Here is a 23,469-nt window from a genome sequence, read left to right as displayed (position 1 = left end):
GTGGTACTTAACGCACCAGGACGTACATTTACGTCCTGTGCATAACCGCGGGCATCGGAGCGATGCCCGTGTCATGCGCGGCTGATCCCGGCTGCTGATCGCAGCCAGGGACCCGCCGGCAATGGCCGACGCCCGCGATCTCGCGGGCGTCCGCCATTAACCCCTCAGGTGTCGGGATCAATACAGATCCCGGCATCTGCGGCAGTGCGCGATTTGAATGAATGATCGGATCGCCCGCAGCGCTGCTGCGGGGATCCGATCATTCAGAACGCCGCACGGAGGTCCCCTCACCTTCCTCTGTACGGCTCCCGGCGTCTCCTGCTCTGGTCTGAGATCGAGTAGACCAGAGCAGGAGATGACCGATAACACTGATCTGTTCTATGTCCTATACATAGAACAGATCAGTATTAGCAATCATGGTATTGCTATGAATAGTCCCCTATGGGGACTATTCAAGTGTAAAAAAAAATGTAAAAAAAATGTAAAAGTAAAAGTAAAAAAAAGTTAAAAATCCCCTCCCCCAATAAAAAGTAAAACGTCCGTTTTTTCCTATTTTACCCCCAAAAAGCGTAAAAAATTAATTTTATAGACATAGTTGGTATCACCGCGTGCGTAAATGTCCGAACTATTAAAATAAAATGTTAATGATCCAGTACGGTGAACGGTATAAACGAAAAAAAAAAAAGTCAAAAATTGCTGCTTATTTAATACATTTTACTAAAAAAAAATTATAAAAAATTTATTAAAAGTTTTTTATATGCAAATGTGGTATCAAAAAAAAGTACAGATCATGGCGCAAAAAATGAGCCCCCAAACCGCCGCTTATAAAAAATAAAAAAGTTAGAGGTCATCAAAATAAAGGGATTATAAACGTACTAATTTGGTTAAAAGTTTGTGATTTTTTTTAAGCACAACAATAATAGAAAAGTAAGTAAAAATGGGTATCATTTTAATCGTATTGACCCTCAGAATAAAGAACACACGTCATTTTTACCATAAATTGTACGGCGTGAAAACGAAACCTTCCAAAATTAGCAAAATTGCGTTTTTCTTTTTAATTTCCCCACAAAAATAGTGTTTTTTGGTTGCGTCATACATTTTATGATATAATGAGTTATGTAATTACAAAGGACAACTGGTCTCGCAAAAAACAAGCCCTCATACTAGTCTGTGGATGAAAATATAAAAGAGTTATGATTTTTAGAAGGCGAGGAGGAAAAAATGAAAACGTAAAAATTTAATTGTCTGAGTCCTTAAGGCCAAAATGGGCTGAGTCCTTAAGGGGTTAAAGCCTCTTAGGTACTGCTGAGGCCTACTCCTGACTGCTCCTGGTGCAATGTATGGAGTAATTAAACACTCTTGGGTAGTATTTTTGTGTAATTTACTGGTAATTTTATCAGTAATAAAATAGAATTTTGCAGAATGCTAACCGTTACACAATGGAACGCTTGTTGCGTGTGATTTTTTAATGAAAAAAAAAAAAAATAGATGGAGAGGGATTAACTCTGCTTAATCATTTTTGGCGATTAGAATCCTTTTGTCATCTTATTTTTTGGAGACAGATGCGCTTACACACATGTAATAATTTTTTTAACCAAATTTCAAACATTGTGTGGTTTATTATTTTTGAGAAGAATGTCTTTTGGAGGTCCACCATCCTGCATTATAGAGTCTTCTGAACTGCTGTATATGCGCTTGTTTTTTTTTTTTTAAAAAAAGGTATTTTGTCAGACAATTTCAATAAAATTTTGCGTTTTTTTGGGGTGGATTGTGAAGCCCGGGTGACGGGTGTGTAGCGTGTACTCGTGCATCAGTCAACTCCAGTCTGTGTCCGTTAGGCAATATATGGGTTACTGATGCAGCAGAGGTGGGGCCTTGGTCTTGGAATTTCAATTATTTAAAAAAATTTAACATATTGTGTGGTTTATTATATTAGAGAAGAATGTCTTTGGGTGGTCCACCGTCCTGCATTATAGAGTCTTCTGAACTGCTGTATATGCGCTTGTTTTTACAAAAAGGTATTTTGTCAGACAATTTCAAAAAAATTTGCGTTTTTTTGGGGGTGGATTGTGCAGCCCGGGTGTGTACTCATGCATCAGCCACCTCCAGGCTGTGTCTTTCAGGCAATCTATGGGTTACTGATGCAGCTGAGGTGGGGCCTGGGTCTAGGAATTAAAATTTTTTTTTTTTAATTCAACAATTGTGTGGTTCATTATTTTTGAGAAGAAAGTCTTTGGGTGGTCCACCATCCTGCCTTATAGAGTCTTCTGAAATGTTGGATATGTGCTTGTGCTTACACAAAGTTGTAAATTAAAAAAAATTATACAATTTTGTTGATTTTGGGCCGGATTGTGAAACCCTGTGTGTACTGGTGCATCAGCCAACTCCAGGCTGTGTCCTTCAGGCAATAAATGGGTTCCTGATGCCGCAGAGGTGGGGCCTGGGTCTGGGAATTTAACATTTTTGGATTGCGGGTGCTACAAAAAAAGATGGACACACCCTAATCCGTTCAGTGGAGCGCGCCTGCGGCCCCGGACATCTGAGGGCATAACACATCTGTTATTGCTCGATCTCAGGAGAAGGGGGGTTCATCATCAGGAGAAGAGAGTTGCAGGTTGCCCTTGAGTCAGCAAGGCGGTAGCACGGTTGGCAGTCAGCGTGGTGTGGCAGTAGTGGAAATTCTGGAGCCAAACGTGCCCGGGGGAGACCACCTGCTTAGTGGCAGCTTACCTTTCCAGGAGTCAGCGGGTTACCAGCACCAGTCGATGAAAGATAGAGACCCGCTAATCCGTTCAGTGGAGCGCGCCTGCGGCCCCGGAAATCAGAGGGCATAACACACCTGGTATTGCTCGATCTCGCAATTGATCGTGCAAAGGTAGAGGGTTATTAAAGCCTCTTGGGTACTGCTGAGGCCTACTCTTGACTGCTCCTGGTGCAATGTATGGGGTAATTAAACACTCTTGGGTAGTGTTTTTTTTTTTATTTACTGACAATTTTATCAGTAATAAAATTGAATTTTCCAGAATTCTAATCATTACACAACGGACAGGGATTTACTCTGCTTCATCATTTTGGGCGAAAAAAGTCCTTTGGTGATCTGATCTTTTGGAGACAGATGCGCTTACACACATATTGAATTAGTTTTTGTAAAAAAAATTCAAACATTGTGTGGTTTATTATTTTTGAGAAGAATGTCTTTGGGTGGTCAACCATCCTGCATTATAGAGTCTTGTGAACTGTTGGATATGCGCTTGTTCTTACACAAAGGTATTTCTTTAAAACATTTCCAAAATGTTGTTGTTTTTGGAGGGGATTGTGAAGCCCGGGTGTGTACAGGTGCATCAGCCAACTCCAGGCTGTGTCCTTCAGGCAATATATGGGTTCCTGATGCCGCAGAGGTGGGGCCTGGGTCTGGAAATTTCAAATTTTTGGATAGCGGTGCTACCTATGAGAAATCTTTGTCAAAAATGTCATATATTGTGTTGTTTTTTGTGGGGGGATTGTGAAGCCCTGGTGTGTAGTGTACTAGTGCATCAGCCAACTCCACGCTGTGCCATTCAGCCACTAAATGGTCTCCTCTTGCTGCCAACATGTCCACGCTATGTCATTCAGTCACTATATGGTCTCCTGACACTGATGCCACCACCAGGCTCTGTCATTGTGCTGCTGTGTGGCAGTGATTCTAAGAGCGATGCCGGTAATCTGCGTGCTATTCTGAATAACAGTATTATTTCACTACCCCAGCACACTCCATATGCGTTCTAGGACACAGCAAAGTGTTCTATACCCCTGTAGAGGCTGTATGTAGACTAGAAATAGCCTTTTTTAATATCGATTCGCTGCAAACAAATTCGGATCGAAACAAACTTTTCGGGAAAATTCGGCGAATCGGCCGAATCGAATTTTTGAAAAGTTTGCTCATCTCTAGTTGAAACAATTCCCAGTAATGCAAAGATCCAAGCCAAGAAAGCAGCACTCCAGTTGTGAAAAATTCACAATGTGTTTATTGACCCAGCATGTACAACCGTGTACACACTGGGTCAATATATGAATTGTGATGTGTTTTACTACTGGAGTGCCGCTTTCTTTGCTTGGTTTTGTAATTCACAACACTTGAGTTCTATTCATATCATATTTTCACTGTCCACAATGTTAAAAGTTGGAATACCATTAAAAAAGATGTGTCCAGTCTCACCTTTTCTTTGTTTTAGTTATGGATTCCAGTTTCTCATGAATCTCATTCAACACAATATTATGACATACTATCAAAACACTCTTAAGGCTTCATTTACAATCAAAACACTATCAAAACACTCTATCGGCACATAAACAGGCACAGCATATACATATCTGAGCAAATCGAATTGTTGTAAAGAGCTGCTATCCTCACACTATACATCTTTTGTAAATTACTTCTATTAAAAAATATTAATCCTTCTAGTACTTATCAGCTGCTTTATGATCCACAGGAAGTTCTTTTCTTTTCGAATTTCCTTTCATTCTGACCACAGTGCTCTCTGCTGACACCTCTGTCCATATCAAGAACTGTCTAGAACAGGATAGGTTTGCTATGGGGATTTGCTTCTATTCTGGACAGTTCCTAAAATGGACAGAGATGTCAGCAGAGAGCACTGTAGTCAGACAGAAAGGAATTTCAAAATCAAAATAACTTCCTGTGGGTGGAGCATATAACAGTTGATAAGTACTGTAAGGATTAATATTTTTAAACAGAAGTAATTTACAAATCTGTTCAACTTTCTGGCACCGACCAATATTTCAACTCCAATGTCACTTTAATAGTTCCAGATACCCTACATAGTGTTGTCACCACATACAGGGATACACACATATGCACACTCCCCACTTACAGTATATAGTCACACCAATACACATATTCACCTCATACAAAGATGCATTCATTCACATGCAGACCACGTACATAGACATTCTAAGAGGTACCTTCATGCAGATTATTACCACATAAATAGAGGCACTTATGCCCATCTTTATCACTTACATGGACTCATGCACAACTACAGCACTTACACAGATGCACACATGCATGTCTTTACCACATACTAGGACACAGTCATGCACACCTTTAAGGCTTACTTAGACCCACTCATGCACACTTTCACCATTTACTGACTCACTTATGTACACTTTTACCACTTACACTAATCCACAACTTTACCACTTACATAGACCCACTCAGGCACTTTTAGAACATACACATACTTACACACATGATCACTACATAGTCACACATACAACACAATCACAATAGAGCTGTAACATGCATACATGGTTATCAATTATGGAGAATGCTTATTGTATTTCGGCACATCATTGTAGGGGCACATCAAAGAGGTAGTGATGAGTTAACTCCCCAACCTTGCTCCTTGAAACTTCAAGGGTAGAGAAAATAACCGTTGACCCGTCTGCCCTGCATATACCTGATGTCCCAGGAACAGGAGAAGAACACTGCAGATGGAGATATAGTGAGGATCTTATGCATTAAATTGACACACAGGTAAGAGTTGCAGGCAGCATCTAGCTCTGACCCATCTAGCCAGGCTTTCTCTTTGCTCCCTTTTCTCTTGTATTAAAGGAAAACTGTCAGCTTGCTCCCCCTGCACTAACCAGCTGTACTGGCTGGTAGCGTGGGTGACGCTGATCAGATTGATGCCTACTGTGCCCGGATCCGACCCGCTGTTCGGCTGAAATCTTCGATTTTCTGTATATGCTAATTAGGTGCTAACTGGCACAGGCGGGGTTACTGGCAGCCAGCAGCGCCACCCAGCCCATCGAAATTCCTCCCCTCCCTCCGCCTCTCCCTCTTCATTATAGAGCGGGGAGAAGAGAGAGCGGGAGGGGAGGAATATTGATGAGCTGAGCGGCGCTCCGGCCGGCGGCACTGATGTCAGAATGCCAGTAACACCAGCCTTTGCCAGTTAGCACCTAATTAGCATATACAGAAAAACGAAGATTTCGTCCGAATGGTGGGGCGGATCCGGGCACGGTAGGCATCAAACTGATTAGCGCGGGGGGAGCAAACTGACAGTTTTCCTTTAATGAACACGTTCTCCTCTTTAATATGGAGGCAGCTTCATACAGGCTTCTTTATCAAATATATATATATATATATATATATATATATATATATATATATATATGTGAAACTCAATGGCCCTGATTTACTAATAATGAAGTGTAGATTTCTTTGTGGGTTTTAATTCCCTACAAATTTTTTTCCACAGAATTTACTAAGGTTTCCCAACATTTTGCTTTTCTTTACACATGCTCTGATCTGTAGGTTTTCCTCAGCCGAAATTCACCACATTTTCTGTGGAAAGCTTAGTAAATATGTTTGTTTTTTGTGAAAATGTCGAGAACACGCCCCTTTTCAGTGGCCACACCCTATTTCCCCAAAGGCCACACCCCTTTTTGGTGTTTCTTAGTAAAATGGAGAGTTAGTCGTTTTTTTTTCAATTCTGGCAAACATTCTGGCGCAGACAGAATTTCTGCCGCAATGCGTCAGAATCTGGCGCACAATCTGACAAAACTTGTCGGGTTTACAATAGTAAATGAGGGCCAAGGTGTGTGTGTGTGTGTGTGTATATTCCAGCATCACTTCCAAATGGCTAAAGATATTAATAAGAAACTTGGCACACATGTTACTTATATGTCAACAACAAACATAGGATAGGTAATTTAACTCTTTCCCACCCCCATTTGCGAGAGTCAGGGTTTTTATTTAGAGTCCCATACAAGTCTATGGGAAATATATGTTATTGCATAACTTCCAAACAGCTGGAGATACTTCGACAATACTTGGTCACATGTTACCTATATGTCAAATAAAAATATATAATAGTTGAATTAACCCTTAACCTACCCCCATATGTGAAGGATGGGTTTTTTGTTTCAAGTCCCAATCAAGTATATAGGACTTCTGGTGCCATACTCCACAAGCTCCGCTCTGCATCTCCTGGTGAGTGCGTCAGTCCGGCTGGCAAGCCACACCCTCCACGCATTCCATGCCCCATCTTACAAAGACACGCTTACCCTTTAAGCCACACCCATTTTATTTTTAGCTTACAATATGTTTACAACACAACCCCACCTGAGGACGGGATATGAGGATTAGTAATGATTAGATATGGGGACGGGATATAAGGTCAGGATATGAGGACGGGATATGAGGTCGAATCAAACGTATCCAAATTTGTTACGAATTTCCTGAAAAATTTGATTTGTAACGAATCGGAATATTGCCACGATTCAATAAACTACATTTTGTGCAGGCTGGCAGGCTAAAATGGCGGATCCACGTGTGAGGACATGGGGAAAGGAATTGTGGGAAGGTGGGTAGGAGGGATGACCCTGAATCACATGGTGGCATGCAGCCTATCAGCAGCCAGCCCCTGTGATGCCACAGCCCTATATAATCGGCAGCCATTGCTGCAGACAGGCATTTCTGGGATTCTTAACAGAGAGAGCAGACAGTGTGTGTTCCAGAGTAAAAAAAAGCTGTACAGCAGTGAATTGATTCACCTCAAGCCCAAATCACTGCAGACAGGCAGGGACAGGAGAGGGAGAGAGAGAGAGAGAGAGAGAGAGAGAGAGAGGGAGGGAGAGAGAGAGACCAAAAAAAGTACACTTTTTTTTCCTGTTGCTGTACTAAAGCTACATTGTACTACTGTACTGGGGTGTACTACTCTAAAGTTAATAGGGGCTAGTTAGTGTGAGCACTAAAAGACCTAGTCACCTGCTGTTAAGCCTAATATAGGTGTAACCATACTAGGGCGTATTGTTCTCTCATAAGTGTAACCTATATGTATACTCAGCCGGTGTACATTTTTTCCCTGTTAAATTCATAAGGGCCAGTTACTGTTAAAGGCTAGGAATTCTTACACACCTGCTTTTAACGCCTAATTAAGGTGTAACCATACTAGGGCATATTGTCCTCTCATAAGTGTAACCTATACATACACTGGGCCAGTGTACGTTTTTTTCCTGTTAAACTCATAGGGGCTAGTTACTGTTAAAGGCCAGAAATACCTACACATCTTCTTTTAACGCTTAATACAGGTGTAACCGTACTAGAGCGTATTGTCCTCTCATAAGCGTAATCTATACGTACACTCAGCCAGTGTAAATTTTTTCCTGTTAAATTCAAAATGGCCAGTTACTGTTAAAGGCCAGGAATACGTACTGTACACATATGCTTTTGATTCCTAATTCAGGTGTAAGTGTGAAATATAACACAACACCTGGCACTGCTCAGGGATTTGTACGTAGGAGCTGTATGACTGTCGGGGGATAATGCCGGGGGATAATGGTCAATTCCGGGCCTGAAGAAATGCCCAGAGGGCGTGAAACGGCGCCATCGCTTCGGACGGGGCTCCGTAACACCTCTTGCCCTGCCGTTTACATCTATCCGCATGTAGCCACTGTATTCATCTCTTAATAAAGTGCACAGCATCGGACCGGTGAGTGATCCGCCTCTTTCTTTTCTTATTTCAGAGAATCAGGTGTAAGTGTGCTGTGGTGTATTATCCTCTAATAAGTGGATTATCCTCTAATAACATATACGCAAGTGGATTATCCTCTAATAACATATACGCACGCTGGTGTATAAGTATGTTAGGCAGAGAAGTGCCAAAAAGTGCACATAGGCGTGGCAGAGGCCTAAATTCACCAGGCACAGGCAGAGGTCGCAGCAGACTAGGGGCACGTGGCAGCAGGAGTTGCAGCGAGAGGCCTAAGTTCCCGGTATCAGCTAGTGGTCGTGTATCGACCAGCAACCCATCTGCCATCATTGATTGATTAACTCGGTCATGCACTTCATCCCAAATGATATCTGACACCCCCAGTCAACAATTGGTGGGAATTGAAGGAGACATCCACTGCTTCCTCTGCTAGGTGGGCAAGTAGTTAAGGAGGAGAGGAGAGTGGCGTGGGAGGTGGTTTTTGTGAGCGTTCAGGCTCCTGAAACAGACACCGTTAAGAAAGCTGAGGAGGACATAAGTGACGTGCAGACACAACTTGATGATGATGACGCCAATCTCACTTGGGAGCCCTGTGCAGAAGGGGCTTCACCATCATCAGGAGAAGAGGGTTAAAGGTTGCCCGTGAGGCAGCAGTTAAGCCAGCAAGGTGGTGGCATGGTTGGGAGTCAGCATGGTGGCAGCAGTGGGAAGTCTGGAGCCAAACGTGCCCGGGGTAGACCACCTGCTTCGTGGCAGCCTACCATGCCGGGAGGTAGTGAAACAGGGGTTCCTGGAGTCGGTGGCAGTAGTGCAGGCTGTGGGGGGGGGGCGGAAATCAGCTACTCTGCAGTATGGCAGTTTTTTTTTATCAAGCATCCGGAGGATGTTAACATGACCATATGCAAGATGTGTTGGCAGAAGAAGAAGCGTGGCCAGGGTTCACAATGTTGGCACCACGGCCCTGCATCAACATATGCAATGTCACCATAAAGCGGCCTGGGAGTACTGTGGCTCCGATGTGTTGGTCCAGCCTGCTGCAGCAACTGCTGCATCACCCAGTGGCATACCACTCCCTGTTTAAGCCAGCCAAGTCTCCACCATCTCAGCTGAAGGGAGCTGTGTGTCATACCCATCTTCTGTCGGTCAAGATGCTCCTGCTCCTCCTACTTCGAGTCAGTCATTCCGGCAGCAATCTATAAGCAAAACTATGTCCAAGAGACATCAGTATGCACCCACTCATGCAAAGGTGCAGAAGCTGAATGTGCTCCTGTCCAAGTTGCTGGTGCTGCAGTCCCTCCCTTTTCAAGTGATGGCCTTTGCACCTTTCAGAGAACTGGTGACTTGTGCAAAGCAGAGGTGGAGAGTCTCAAGCCATCATTTCTTTTCTAAAAAGGCAATACCAGCCCTGCACAAATATGTGGAACAGAGGGTGGGCCATTCCTTGAGCCTGTCGGTGTGCACCAAAGTGCATGGCAGCACCGACGTGTGGAGCTGTAACTACGGTCAGGGGCAATACATGTCCTTTACGGTCCACTGGGTGAATGTGGTTCCTGCACAGCCACACCAGAAACTTGGACAGGTCACGCCACTTCTGCCTCCATGCTCTCATGCCGTTAGTCCTGCGACAATGTCCGACTCTGCCTCCTCATCCTCCACTATGTCCTAAGCCTCCACTGCACGGACAAGTCTCAGTGCCCCTCCTGGAACTGCTGAAAGTGATTTGTGAAGACATCGAATCATGGCTTACTCCACGAAAACTGGAAATGGGAAGACTGGAATGTCTGTGCTGCATCAAGAAAGGCTGAGCCATACGCCATGCATGGTACATGTGTTAAATCTGGTTATCAAGCATTTCCTAAAGTCTTCCAACCAATTGCAAGACATCCTAACAATGGCAAGGAAACTTTGTATGCACTTCAGCCACTCGTACACTGCAAAGCCCATCCTCCTTGAGCTGCAGCGTCGGAACAGCATCCACCAACATAGTCTAATATGCAACGTTTCCACCAGTTGGAATTCCACCCTCAATATGTTGGACCAACTATACCAACAGAGAAAGGCCATCAACGATTTCTTGATGATCCAAGCGGATAAGGGGACTCCCCTGTGTAACTTCAATGTCAACCAGTGGCACCTCATATGTGACACCTGCTGTTTGCTCAGGCCCTTTGAGGAAGCCACATTGTTAGTCAGTCATCAGGATTATGGGATGAACATCATAATTCCACTGATTCATTTCCTACAACAGATGGTGGAAACGATGGCCGGTCAGGGCATTGGAGACGTAGTGCCTACATCTCACGGCCACATGAGCCCTGTGGAGCACAAGCAATGTGTAGCAAAATGGGTGGTTTTTATAGTCATCTGACAGGAGAGGAGGAGCAGTAGCAGCCAGAGGAGCTACAGGGTGATGAGGAAGACGAGACAGAGGACCAAGACACACCGTGGCAGTATGCAGTGGAGATGGAGGCAGGGAGTCCCTCCGAGTCACTTGCACAAATGGCACCATGCATGCTCACTTGCTGCGGGATGATTCTGGCTCTCCACCTTGTTGGACCCTTGCTACCGGCACAAAATGGGAGCCTCTTTTACACCCACTGAGAGGGAGGACCAACTGACCTACTACAGAGACATGCTACGTCGTCAGTTGGCCGATGCCTATTTGCGCCATCGTCCATCCTCTAGCAGGTCTGACTCAGGGGGCCCTCTGCGCTCGCGTTCCACTGCCATGGCTGCTGGGAAGGGGTGGGGTGGCAGGAGCAGTACCAGCTCCATCAGCAGCAGCCTGAGTCTACAGTCGCTGATGAGTAGCTTTCTTTACCCACATAGTGAAGCAACTCATCAGCAGGAGGTAGAACTTGAGCAGGACCTGCAGGTGGTGGCATACTTGGACAAGACCCTGCCAACCCACATTGAAGATCCACTGGACTTCTGGGCAGACAAACTGGATTTGTGGCCGCAACTAGCAGAGTTTGCCCTGGAAAAGCTGTACTGCCCGGCCATTTGTGTGCCATCAGAGCAGGTTTTAGTGCGGCAGGGGCAATTGTAAAATCAAGGAGAACTCGCCTGTCCACTAAAAATGTGGAGAGACTGGCCTTTGTCAAGATGAATCAGGCTATTCCCCATGGTTTTTTAGGTGCAAATAGGGAGATGTTCCTGTGTGGGGCCACCCTTTTTAGGGCGAGTAACACTTGCCAAAAAGGGAATTAATAGGGCAAGATTAGGGCCTTATGGGTTCTGTTTTTACCCCCACCTGTTACAAAGGACCATACGTTGTTCCCTTCCACCTTTTAGAGGTTTTTGGTTCACATCAATACTTGGTGGTGTAGGTGGCACATGGTGTTTTTTTGCACACCTTTCCTTTTGTTCGATTAAAAAAAAATTTGGTTACATATATTTTATTAAAAGTTACGTTTTAGCTAATGCATATACTCAATACTTGTGCACACCAACACTTTGACAAAAGAGACCGGTTTCTTCTGCCTACCTGCCTCAACTACTCTTCTGCTCCTGCCACCCGCCTGATGCCACACATCAGATGCCAAGTTCTCCTTCTTTCAGCCACCTTCGTCACCGGGTACTGGTATTGCCACCCACAGCCCCACTCTGTCACTGGGTCACTTTCAGGACTCCTAATGCTGCTGCCATCTTCCGGCTGTGTCATTGTGCCACCATATGGTCTCCTCATGCTGCCGCCACCTCCATGCTGTGTCATTCTGCCACCATATGGTCTCTTCATGCTGATGCCACCTACAGGCTGTGTCATTCTGCCACCATATGGTCTCCTTATGCTGATGCCACCTCCAGGCTGTGTCCTTCTGTCAATTTATATGGTCTCTTCATGCTGTCGCCACCTTCAGGCTGTGTCATTCTGCCACTATATGGTTTCCTTATGCATATGAAACCTCCAGTTTGTATCATTCTGCCACTATATGGTCTCCTCATGCTGATGCCACCTCCAGGCTGTGTCATTATGCTACTACATGGTTTCCTTATGCTGATGCCACCTCCAGTTTGTATCATTCTGCTGCTATATGGTGTCCTCATGCTGATGCCACCTCCAGGCTGTGTCATTCTGCCACCTTATGGTCTCCTCATGCTACCACCACCTCCAGGCTGTGTCATTCTGCCACCTTATGGTCACCTCATGTTGATGCCACCTCCAGGCTGTGTCATTCTGCCACCATTTGGTTTCCTCATGCTGCTGCCACCTCCAGGCTGTGTCATTCTGCCGCCATTTGGTCTACTCATGCTTCTGCCACCTCCAGGCTCTGTCATTGTGCCGCCATATGGTCTCGTCATACTGCTGTCACCTCCAGGTCTGTTATTGTGCCGCTCTGTGGCCTACATAGGCTGCTACCACCTCCAGACTGTGTCATTGTGCCGCCATATGATCTCATGCTGCTGGTGGCACACTAAACGCGTTAATCTCTTTAAGCACTTCAACTAAAAACTCAAAAATTTCTTTCATATCTTCAATTGTGACGTCATATGGTCTCCCGACCCTGCTGCCACATCCAGACTCTGTGATTGTGCTGCTCTGCGGCAGTGATTCTAATAGAGACGCCTGTAATCTGCATGTCATACTGAATAACAGTATTATTTCACTACCCCAGCACACTCCCTATGCGTGTTACGGCAGCGCAAAGTGTTCTATACTCCTATTGAGGCTCTCTGTATCCCAGAAATAGCAGTTTTTAATAGCAATTCGACGCAAATAAATTCGGATCGAACCAAATTTTTCAGAAAATTCGAATTTTTAAAAAAATTGCCTAATCTCTAGAGGTCAGTATGTGAGGACAGGATATGGGGACGGGATATGAGGTTGGGATATGAGGTTGGGATTTCGGAATGGGATATGGGGACGGGAGATAGGGACCGGATATGAGGTCAGGATATGGGGACTGGATATAGGAACGGGATATGATGTCGGGATATGGGGATACATATGAGGACCGGATGAGAGGTCGGGATATGAGGTCGGGATAAGGGAATGGGAGATAGGGACGGGATATGAGGACAGGATATGAGGTTGGGATATGAGGTCGGGATATGGGTACGGGATATGAGGATGGGATATGTGGTCGAGATATGAGGGCAAAATATGAGGACACGATATGAGTCCAGAATATGAGGAGGGGATTTGGGGTCGGGATATGAGAAGGGGATATGAGGTCAAGATTTAAGGATGGGATATGAGGACAAAACCTTCCTCCTTTGTTGCTTTTCCTCCCCCACAAGGTTAAGGTAGGAAAAACCGGGCAGCGCCAGGTACTCAGCTAGTTCTCAATAAAATTAGACCACTCATCTTTTCTGGTGGCACCCTAGGCACTTGCCTTCCTTGCCTATCCCTTATTCTAGCCCTCATTTGATCTGTTTCACACAGGGTGGGTGCCATAGTTTTGTGCCCATCCCAGGAGGTGACACCCAAGTTTATAAAAAGCAGAATGAACAAAGGAGGAGTAAGTCAGTGTCTTCTTGAAACTGGTGTGAACAGTGGAGCTGTGCTGAGTATAAAGAGATACTGAAGAGGGCATGAGCCATCTGGGGTTGCTGTGCTACATGTGATGACCACTGTGAAGAGAAGGCATGGGGAATTACAGCTTCAGGTGATGCCCCTAGGGGCCTGTGTTTTCTAGTAGATTTTAAATCCACTGCTTCTGCCATGCTATTCAAGATACTTGTCCAATTACCTAAGGCTTTATACAGTAGACTCAAAGGGCACCCTAAGAGGTTAAGGTACAAGCAGCAGTTACTGTTTCTTAATATATTGTCTGCCTCCTAGCTGGGACGAATGTCAAGTCTTCTTGCTGTTTCCTGTGTGGCCATTTAGTAAATAACAAGTTTGCCAGTACCAACACCTTCTGTCTGTCTGTCTGTTTAGTTGTGGCATCCCTGAAACCAGTGAAAAGGTCCAATAGTCTGAAAGGCTATACTGCCCTATCTCCATTCTGTGTCTTCATTGCACATAGGGAACACGACAAGCTGTCAATCAATACATTGAGGGGGAGAAGAGTGCTCCCAACATAAATTCATAGGACTCACTGTATCCTTTTAGCACATTAGCCCAAAGGCCAATTTTTGTGCCATTTAGGCAAATGGGAGTATATACATGTTGCTGTAATATACTGTTTTTAGCTGGAGCAGCATCTCCAGCTGACAGGTAGAAAAAAAAGTGATAATTTTAAAGACAGTAATTGCATTTGGCTCAATCCAAGGAACACTGATGTCTTTGGCAGAATACAGTACTTGTCAATAAGTATTGCACTAAGCATCTATCTAGAGTGAGGCGGCTGCTGCCAATTATTTAATCTATGTTGTACACGTTACCTAAAAATCTTCTAAAAATATTAGTATCAGTTACAGCTCTGTTTATACTGATGGACAGAGATAGGCTGTAGGCTTTATACAGATGCAACTTAAAGTGCTTAGGCCACTGCAAAATATGTAACAGATTTTCCTGCCATCGTGTGCCATTTATATTAATGGTGTCTTCTTGAGTGAAAGAGAGGCTGTTGGGTCCCCTTAGGCGCAATGACCGACATGCAAATGTTACCTCTGTATCCCCCATAGCTACGCCTCTGGCTTATACTTCCTCCTGAACATCACATTCTTTACAATACATTGTGACTGTTGAAGCATCCCATTAGTCAACAGGATATAGTTATAAATAATCTCCATTATAACCTAGCACCATATTCATCCTCACAATAAATATGTATGTGCACTATGAATTGGAAAAAAACTAATTTTGGCAAGTCAGCTGTTAATTAGAGTGGAAATGTTCTCTGTTAGTCTGAGAGAATCCGTACCCTACTGGAACAAGCACGCGGCTGAGAATATGGCTAGCCCTAGGGACACTAAGAGATGCCTGCCAGATGAATTTCAATGCTGGGTGTTTGCAGAAGGCATACGAGCAAAATGCAAACAGCTTCAGGCCAGAACATCCCTGGATAAAAAAGTCGCTTTGTCATGTAACTAGATTGTATGCCAGGCAAAACAGGCTGGGGAGTTCACTGCTGCTTCTCCGCATGCTGGGTTTAGCTGATATGGCTGCTCCTGAAATTATATTACGGATTTTGTTCCATTCAGCCACCATGTGTTCGACCCCTCTGGTTCATTTAATGTCAAATAAAAACATTCTGAGTAGACCAGATGACATGCCAATGTCTGTTAACAGCATATCACAATGTCCTTACTATTCGCCAAACAGCAATGATCCCTACCCAAATGTTGGTCTCACTGCTTATTCCAAGAGAGTACATTAAAAGGGTATTAACATACTATAAAGTGATGACATATTGCTTGGATATATCAGCACAATATGATTTTGGGGATCTGACCTATGGGACCAATTCTGAGAGAGAAGAGGCTGCAGAACTGAATTAGAAGTCTCAGCCACCGGGTGAGCAGGGAACTGTAGCTGGTCTGTTGTGGTTCTAGGGTTGTAATCCTGTTAGCAGCTTTACTTACTATAACCCTGCTGACTAGACAATTGTGGTTTTTAAGATAAGATTAAAACAAAAATATGCCCCCTCCCCCGACCAAGTGCTTTCTTTGTCCCAATATGGCCAACGACCATTTGAAACTGAAGCAGGAAGAACAGGCTAAATTTATAGGGTCTAAATATGTTTGCAAACACCCAGAAACACTGATTAATTTTTGTACAACTATGCAATAACTGCAGTGTCCTGATCAGCTAGGATGCAAGCGGAGGGTCGCTTACCTGCCTCTGGCACGTCTGATCGGCTATTGATTGCTCCAAACCTGAGATCCAGGCTTGAGCAATCGACCACCGCTAACACTGATCAATTCAATGCTATAGCATTGATCAGTGCTGGCAATCAATGTGCTCCATGTTATAGACCCCTATGGGGGCTATAACAGTGCAAAATGAGTAAATAAATGTGATTTAACCCCTTCCCTAATAAAAGTTTGAATCACCCCCCTTTTCCCATTAAAAAAAAAAAAAGCAAAAATAAATATAAACATATGTGGTATCGCCACGTGTGTAAACATCCGTACTATAAAATATATCATTAGTTAAACTGCACGGTCAATTGTGTACACATAAAAAAAAAATTCCAAAGTTCAAAATAGCGTATTTTTGGTCCCTTTTTAGACCATAAAAAATGAATAAAAAGCGGTCAAAAAGTCCCATCAAAGCAAAAAGGGTACCCAAAAAAACTTCAGATCATGGCCCAAAAAATGAGCCCTCATACATCCCCGTATGCTGAAAAATAAAAATAAAATAATAGGGGTCAGAAGAGGACATTTTTAAAAGTATTAATTTTCGTGCATGAAGTTATGATTTTTTCCAGAAGTAAGACAAAATCAAACCTATATAAGTAGAATATAATTATAATTGTATGGACCTACAGAATAAAGAGAAAGTGTTTTTACCAAAAAAATTACTGTTTAGAAACTTAGGCCCCCAAAACTTTGTCGTCAATTTTGTCGCATAATGATTTCTTTTAGGTTTTGCAGTAGATTTTTAGGTAAAATGACTGATGTCCTTACAAAGTAGAATTGGTGGCACAAAAAATAAGCCATCATATGGATTTTTTTGGTGGAAATTGAAAGGGTTATGATTTTTAAAAGGTAAGGAGGAAAAAACGAAAATGCAAAAACTGAAAAACTCTGAGTCCTTAAGGGCTTAAATTACATATCATCTTGTTACAGTTTTTGTACTGGGACCCAGGAGTTTTAAAGTAAGAATCTGCTCTTTTGGTGCATCTTGATGAAGCAGAAATTAAAAAGAAAAAGAAAAAACTATTAAAAAAATCATAATGCCATAACTGGTTGTCCCTAACTAAAGATAAGCGAGCTCAGTTTTCCTTAGAGCTTTGCCTAAAAAGATGATTGCCGAACATTAACCCCTTCCCGCAGAATGTCATATATAAACGCCGGGTTGTGCAGTGCGTTCGCGCATCCCGGCGTTTATAAATGACATTCAGTTAACCCGGCGATGCGCAGCATCGCACGGGTTAACTGGCAGAAGTCCCACTGTTTCCAGCAGGGGACAACTTCTGCTTCACCCCCAGGACCATCCATTGATGGTCCTGGTCAGCGATCACTGTGATTGGTCCCTGTGGACCAATCACAGTGATCTGGGGTGAAAGTTCAGATCCCCCGCACTGCCCGCCCCTGGAAGTCGGGCAGAACGGGGGACGATGGCTGCGGGGGCTCGCAGGGACCTGCAGCATAGGGGGGGGGGGAACACGAGGGGACCGGCAGCCTTACCAGATCCAGCGGCGGGACCGAGGAGCAGCGCGGGACCGGCCACGTAGACGAGCAGCGACGGGTAAGTATGTGGTCCTCAGAGGCAGCAGTGAAGATCTTCACTGCTGCTTCTAGGAGTCTGAAAACTACAACTCCCAGCATGCCTAGACAGCCTTTGGCTGTCTGGGCATGCTGGGAGTTGTAGTTTTGCAACATCTGGAGGGCCCCCGTTTGGAGACCATTGTATAATGGTCTCCAATCTGTGCTCTTCCAGCTGTTGCAAAACTACAACTCCCAGTATGCACTGACTGTCCAGGCATGCTGGGAGTTTTAGTTCAGCAACATCTGGCCCTTCAGATGTTGCCGAACTACAACTCCCAGCATGCCCTTTAGCTGTCTGGGCATGCTGGGAGTTGTAGTTTTGCAACAACTGGAGACACACTGGTTGGGAAACATTGTCTGTTTCTAACTCAGTGTTTCCTAACCTGTGTGCCTCCAGCTGTTGCAAAACTATAACTCCAAGCATGCACTAACAGACCATGCATGCTGGGAGTTGTGGTTTTGCAACAGCTGGTGCACCCCCCCCCCCCTGTGAATTTACAGGGTACATTCACATGGGCGAGGCTTTTACAGTGGGTTTCTCGCATCTTGAGATGCAGCAAATTTTGCGCTGGGAAACTCGCTGTAATCCCCCGCCCATGTGACTGTACCCTAAAAACACTACACTACACTAACACAAAATAAAATAAAAAGTTAAAAACACTACATATACACATACCCCTACACAGCCCCCCTCCACCAATAAGAACGTCCGGTACGCCACTGTTTCCAAAGCAGAGCCTCCAGCTGTTGAAAAACAACAACTCCCAGTATTGCCGGACAGCCGTTGACTGTCCACGCATGCTGGGAGTTTTGCAACAGCTGGAGGCACCCTGTTTGGGAATCACTGGCATAGAATACCGCTATGTCCACCCCTATGCAAATCTCTAATTTAGGGCTCAAGTGCGCATGGTGCTCTCACTTTGGAGCCCTGTCGTATTTCAAGGCAACAGTTTAGGGCGACATATGGGGTATCGCCGTACTCGGGAGAAATTGCGTTACAAGGTTTGGGGGGCTTTTTCTTCTTTAACCCTTCATGAAAAGGAAATGTTGGGGTCTACACCAGAATGTTAGTGTAAAAAAAATTTTATTTTTTACACTAACATGCTGATGTTGCCCTATACTTTACATTTTCACAAGAGGTAAAAGGGAAAAAAGCCCCCCAAAATTTGTAACGCAATTTCTCCTGACTACGGAGATACCCCATATGTGGGCGCAAAGTGCTCTGGGGGCGCACAACAAGGCCCAGAAGGGAGAGTGCGCCATGTACATTTGAGGTGATTTGCACAGGGGTGGCTGATTGTTACAGCGGTTTTGACAAACGCAAAAAAAACAAAACCCCACATGTGACCCCATTTCGGAAACGACACCCCTCACGGAATGTAATGAGGGGTGCAGTGAGAATTTACCCCCCACAGGTGTCTGACGGATCTTTGGAACAGTGGTACGTGAAAATGAAAACTTGTACAGCCCACTGTTCCAAAGATCTGTCAGACACCAGTGGGGGGCAAATGCTCACTGTATCCCTTGTTACGTTCCTCAAGGGGTCTCGTTTCCAAAATGGTATGCCATGTGGTTTTTTTTTTTGCTGTTCTGGCACCATAGGGGCTTCCTAAATGCGATATGCCCCCCGAGCAAAATTTGCTCTCAAAAAGCCAAATATGACTCCTTCTCTTCTGAGCATTGTAGTTCGCCCATAGTGCACTTCAGGTCAACTTATGGGGTACCTCCATACTCAGAAGAGAAGGGGTTACAAATATTGGGGGGTATTTCCTGCTATTAACCCTTGCAAAAATGTGAAATTTGGGGGGAAACACACATTTTAGTGGAATTTTTTTTTTTTTTTTTACATATGCAAAAGTCGTGAAACACCTGTGGGGTATTAAGGCTCACTTTATTCCTTGTTACATTCCTCAAGGGGTCTAGTTTCCAAAATGGTATGCCATGTGTTTTTTTTTTGCTGTTCTGGCACCATAGGGGCTTCCTAAATGCGACATGCCCCCCGAGCAAAATTTGCTCTCAAAAAGCCAAATATGACTCCTTCTCTTCTGAGCATTGTAGTTCGCCCATAGTGCACTTCAGGTCAACTTATGGGGTACCTCCATACTCAGAAGAGAAGGGGTTACAAATATTGGGGGGTATTTCCTGCTATTAACCCTTGCAAAAATGTGAAATTTGGGGGGAAACACACATTTTAGTGGAATTTTTTTTTTTTTTTTACATATGCAAAAGTCGTGAAACACCTGTGGGGTATTAAGGCTCACTTTATTCCTTGTTACATTCCTCAAGGGGTCTAGTTTCCAAAATGGTATGCCATGTGTTTTTTTTTTTTTTTGCTTTTCTGGCACCATAGGGGCTTCCTAAATGCGACATGCCCCCCCGAGCAAAATTTGCTCTCAAAAAGCCAAATATGACTCCTTCTCTTCTGAGCATTGTAGTTCGCCCATAGTGCACTTCAGGTCAACTTATGGGGTACCTCCATACTCAGAAGAGAAGGGGTTACAAATATTGGGGGGTATTTCCTGCTATTAACCCTTGGAAAAATGTGAAATTTGGGGGGAAACACACATTTTAGTGAAAAATTTTTTATTTTTTTTTTACATATGCAAAAGTCGTGAAACACCTGTGGGGTATTAAGGCTCACTTTATTCCTTGTTATGTTCCTCAAGGGGTCTAGTTTCCAAAATGGTATGCCATGTGAGGGTTTTTTTGCTGTTCTGGCACCATAGGGGCTTCCTAAATGCAACATGCCCCCCAAAAACCATTTCAGAAAAACATACTCTCCAAAATTCCCTTGTCGCTCCTTCCCTTCTGAGCCCTCTACTGTGCCCGCCGAACACTTTACATAGACATATGAGGTATGTGCTTACTCGAGAGAAATTGGGCTACAAATATAAGTATACATTTTCTCCTTTTACCCCTTGTAAAAATTAAAAAATTGGGTCTACAAGAACATGCGAGTGTAAAAAATGAAGATTGTGAATTTTCTCCTTCACTTTGCTTCTATTCCTGTGAAACACCTAAAGGGTTAAAATGATGACTGAATGTCATTTTGAATACTTTGGGGGGTGCAGTTTTTATAATGGGGTCTTTTGTGGGGTATTTCTAATATGAAGACCCTTCAAATCCACTTCAAACCTGAACTGGTCCCTGAAAAATTGTGAGTTTGAAAATTTTGTGAAAAATTGGAAAATTGCTGCTGAACTTTGAAGCCTCTGGTGTCTTCCAAAAGTAAAAACACGTCAATTTTATGATGCAAACATAGAGTAGACATATTGTATATGTGAATAAAATAAAATAAATATTTGGAATATCCATTTTCCATACAAGCAGAGAGCTTCAAAGTTAGAAAAATGCTACATTTTCAAATTTTTCATCAAATTTGGGGATTTTTCACAAGGAAAGGATGCAAGTTACCACAAAAATTTACCACCATGTTAAAGTAGAATATGTCACGAAAAAACAATCTCGGAATCAGAATGATAACTAAAAGCATTCCAGAGTTATTAATGTTTAAAGTGACAGTGGTCAGATGTGCAAAAAACGCTCTGGTCCTTAAGGCCAAAATGGGCTTGGTCCTGAAGGGGTTAAAACCTGCAAAGTTTGCTTCGCGTAAGTCTGGTAACAGTGCAATTTTAGGAGAAGGGATGAGGACACATGGCATTTTGGCACCTGAATGCATAGGATGAAGAAGTAGAAACACTGAAATTAAGTCAAGGTAGCTCAGAAAACTTTGCAGCAATCAGCAAGATCACATAACTGCAGGTTAGCCAATCATTGCTTGCATACAGCTCCCTGGCCCATCAGGAGACAGCATATAAGTGGGTCTAAAAAGAATGATAAAACCCTATGCAATGTGTTGTGGCTGCCATCTTGGACAAACACACAGAACTAAGCAAGAGAAAACTTCCGCACTACAACACAAAGCAATTTGAGCAAAGTATTGTGACCTGCATTAATGTGTCCAGTGATTCTGCTGCTCTACATATTCCAGCAGTGTGACTGCATAACAAGCCTATAGAAAGCTTCCCTGACTCCCTCACAATTCACTTTATGAACACATCTTTCTCTGGTGTGCAGAACTGACATAAATTTGATGAAAATTTTAGATTACTTCAAAAATGATTGTCGAAATATGTTTTCAAAATGTATGCAAAATATCAATACTCCACTGACTCTGCCAGCACTACCCTTTTAAGTGGCAGCAACATGTTCACATTGATGTACATGATGACAAAGTTTTTACATCTGGAATTGCAACCTGACATGATTGGCCACCAAAGGTATTGTATGTATACTTGAGCTGTGCCCTCTCTAGAAGACATCATCATCCCAGACCCAATAGATTACTGGTTTACTACACCAGATCATCATTGGCTAGAACTTGCCCAGTTTGCCATGGCTGTTCTGTCTTCTTGTCCACCCTCCAGTGTGGCATGAAATGTGCTTGGCAGGTGGTGTGGTCACCCCTAAGCGAACAAGATTGTCTACCAATAATGTGGAAAAACTCATGTTTGGTAAAATAAATCAAGCATGGATCAGTGAGGAAAATAAACCTTCTGTGTCTGGTGCCACTGATTAGACAGTGCCACTACCCCTGCTGTCACCCACTACTACCGGGCCTATGCATATACAAAGCCAACTTCCCTGTTCTGTTCTTTTGTGTTCTACTGGACTGCTGCATCCACTTCTACCACCACCCTAGCTGCTGCTAATACCAGGTGTACAAATACACAATTAATGATCCAAAAATAAGATAATTGTTTGGCTTACAATTTCTACAAAAGCTGTTTCTTTACTTTTCAGGACCTTAGTATTAGAAGGCAACAATGTTAACCACTTAGCCACCAAGGTTGCAAAAGGGGCCAATACAGTAGCCTTTATTTTTTTCCTTCTATGGTGGTTGTGAAGATGGTGTGGGTACCTAAATAATCCTGCACAGGAACCTTTTAACCAAAGGCCAGTTCAGGGGACATCCACCAGCAATAAAATGGTTTTAGTAAAATTGCAAAAACCATATTACATAAAAAACAAAACAAAAAAAACATAAGAACGTAGAAATGTTAATGCAAATGGGGTCAACCCCTAACCATCAATGCTAACCATAGAAATGCACTATGCACTACATGACTGTCTGATTTATATGGTCCCTTAGCTATTTATGATGGAGGCAAACAGTGAAGGACGATCCTAGCCTTTAGCAATCTTTATTGGGAGTTATTATTATTCTAAGGAGTTTGGTTGTTTCTGCTGAATATTTTCATCTTTCTCTTTCTATTTTACTAGCTACAGTTTAAAACAGTCTTGCAGTAATAGGAACATTTGCTATTCTTTGTTATGGATGATAACGTATAACATTTGAAAAGTAACTTTAATCAGTCAGGCCACCTGCAATGAATTAGCTTTCCCTGTAATGATAATCCACTGTGGATTGTTTTATGAACAGAAAGAAAATAGTAGTAGTCCAGTCTATTATCTCAAATAGATGCTGAGATTTTTCCAAGATCTTCCTAACGTTGCAACACTTTTTTATTACTGGAACATTTTTCATTAGCATACAGTATACGCACAGATTTTTGTGCTATTATTGGAACAACTTTCCCGCAATAAATAATTTCAATCAATGCAGAAATCATTAAGAACCAATCTTTGA

At 43.4% G+C, this 23,469-nt stretch overlaps 1 protein-coding gene across 4 annotated transcripts in view; it reads right to left on the bottom strand.

Annotated features, from left to right (window-relative positions):
- Nucleotides 1–23,469, bottom strand: part of ERBB4 (erb-b2 receptor tyrosine kinase 4) — a 1,050,606-nt gene that overhangs the window by 195,634 nt on the left and 831,503 nt on the right. The window lies entirely within an intron of this gene.

This window comes from Hyla sarda, chromosome 8, assembly GCF_029499605.1.
Source record: "Hyla sarda isolate aHylSar1 chromosome 8, aHylSar1.hap1, whole genome shotgun sequence".
In the NCBI taxonomy this organism is placed as follows: Eukaryota; Metazoa; Chordata; class Amphibia; order Anura; family Hylidae; genus Hyla; species Hyla sarda.
Note: the sequence above shows the minus strand (reverse complement) of the source record. Positions and strands in the feature narration are given on the sequence as shown.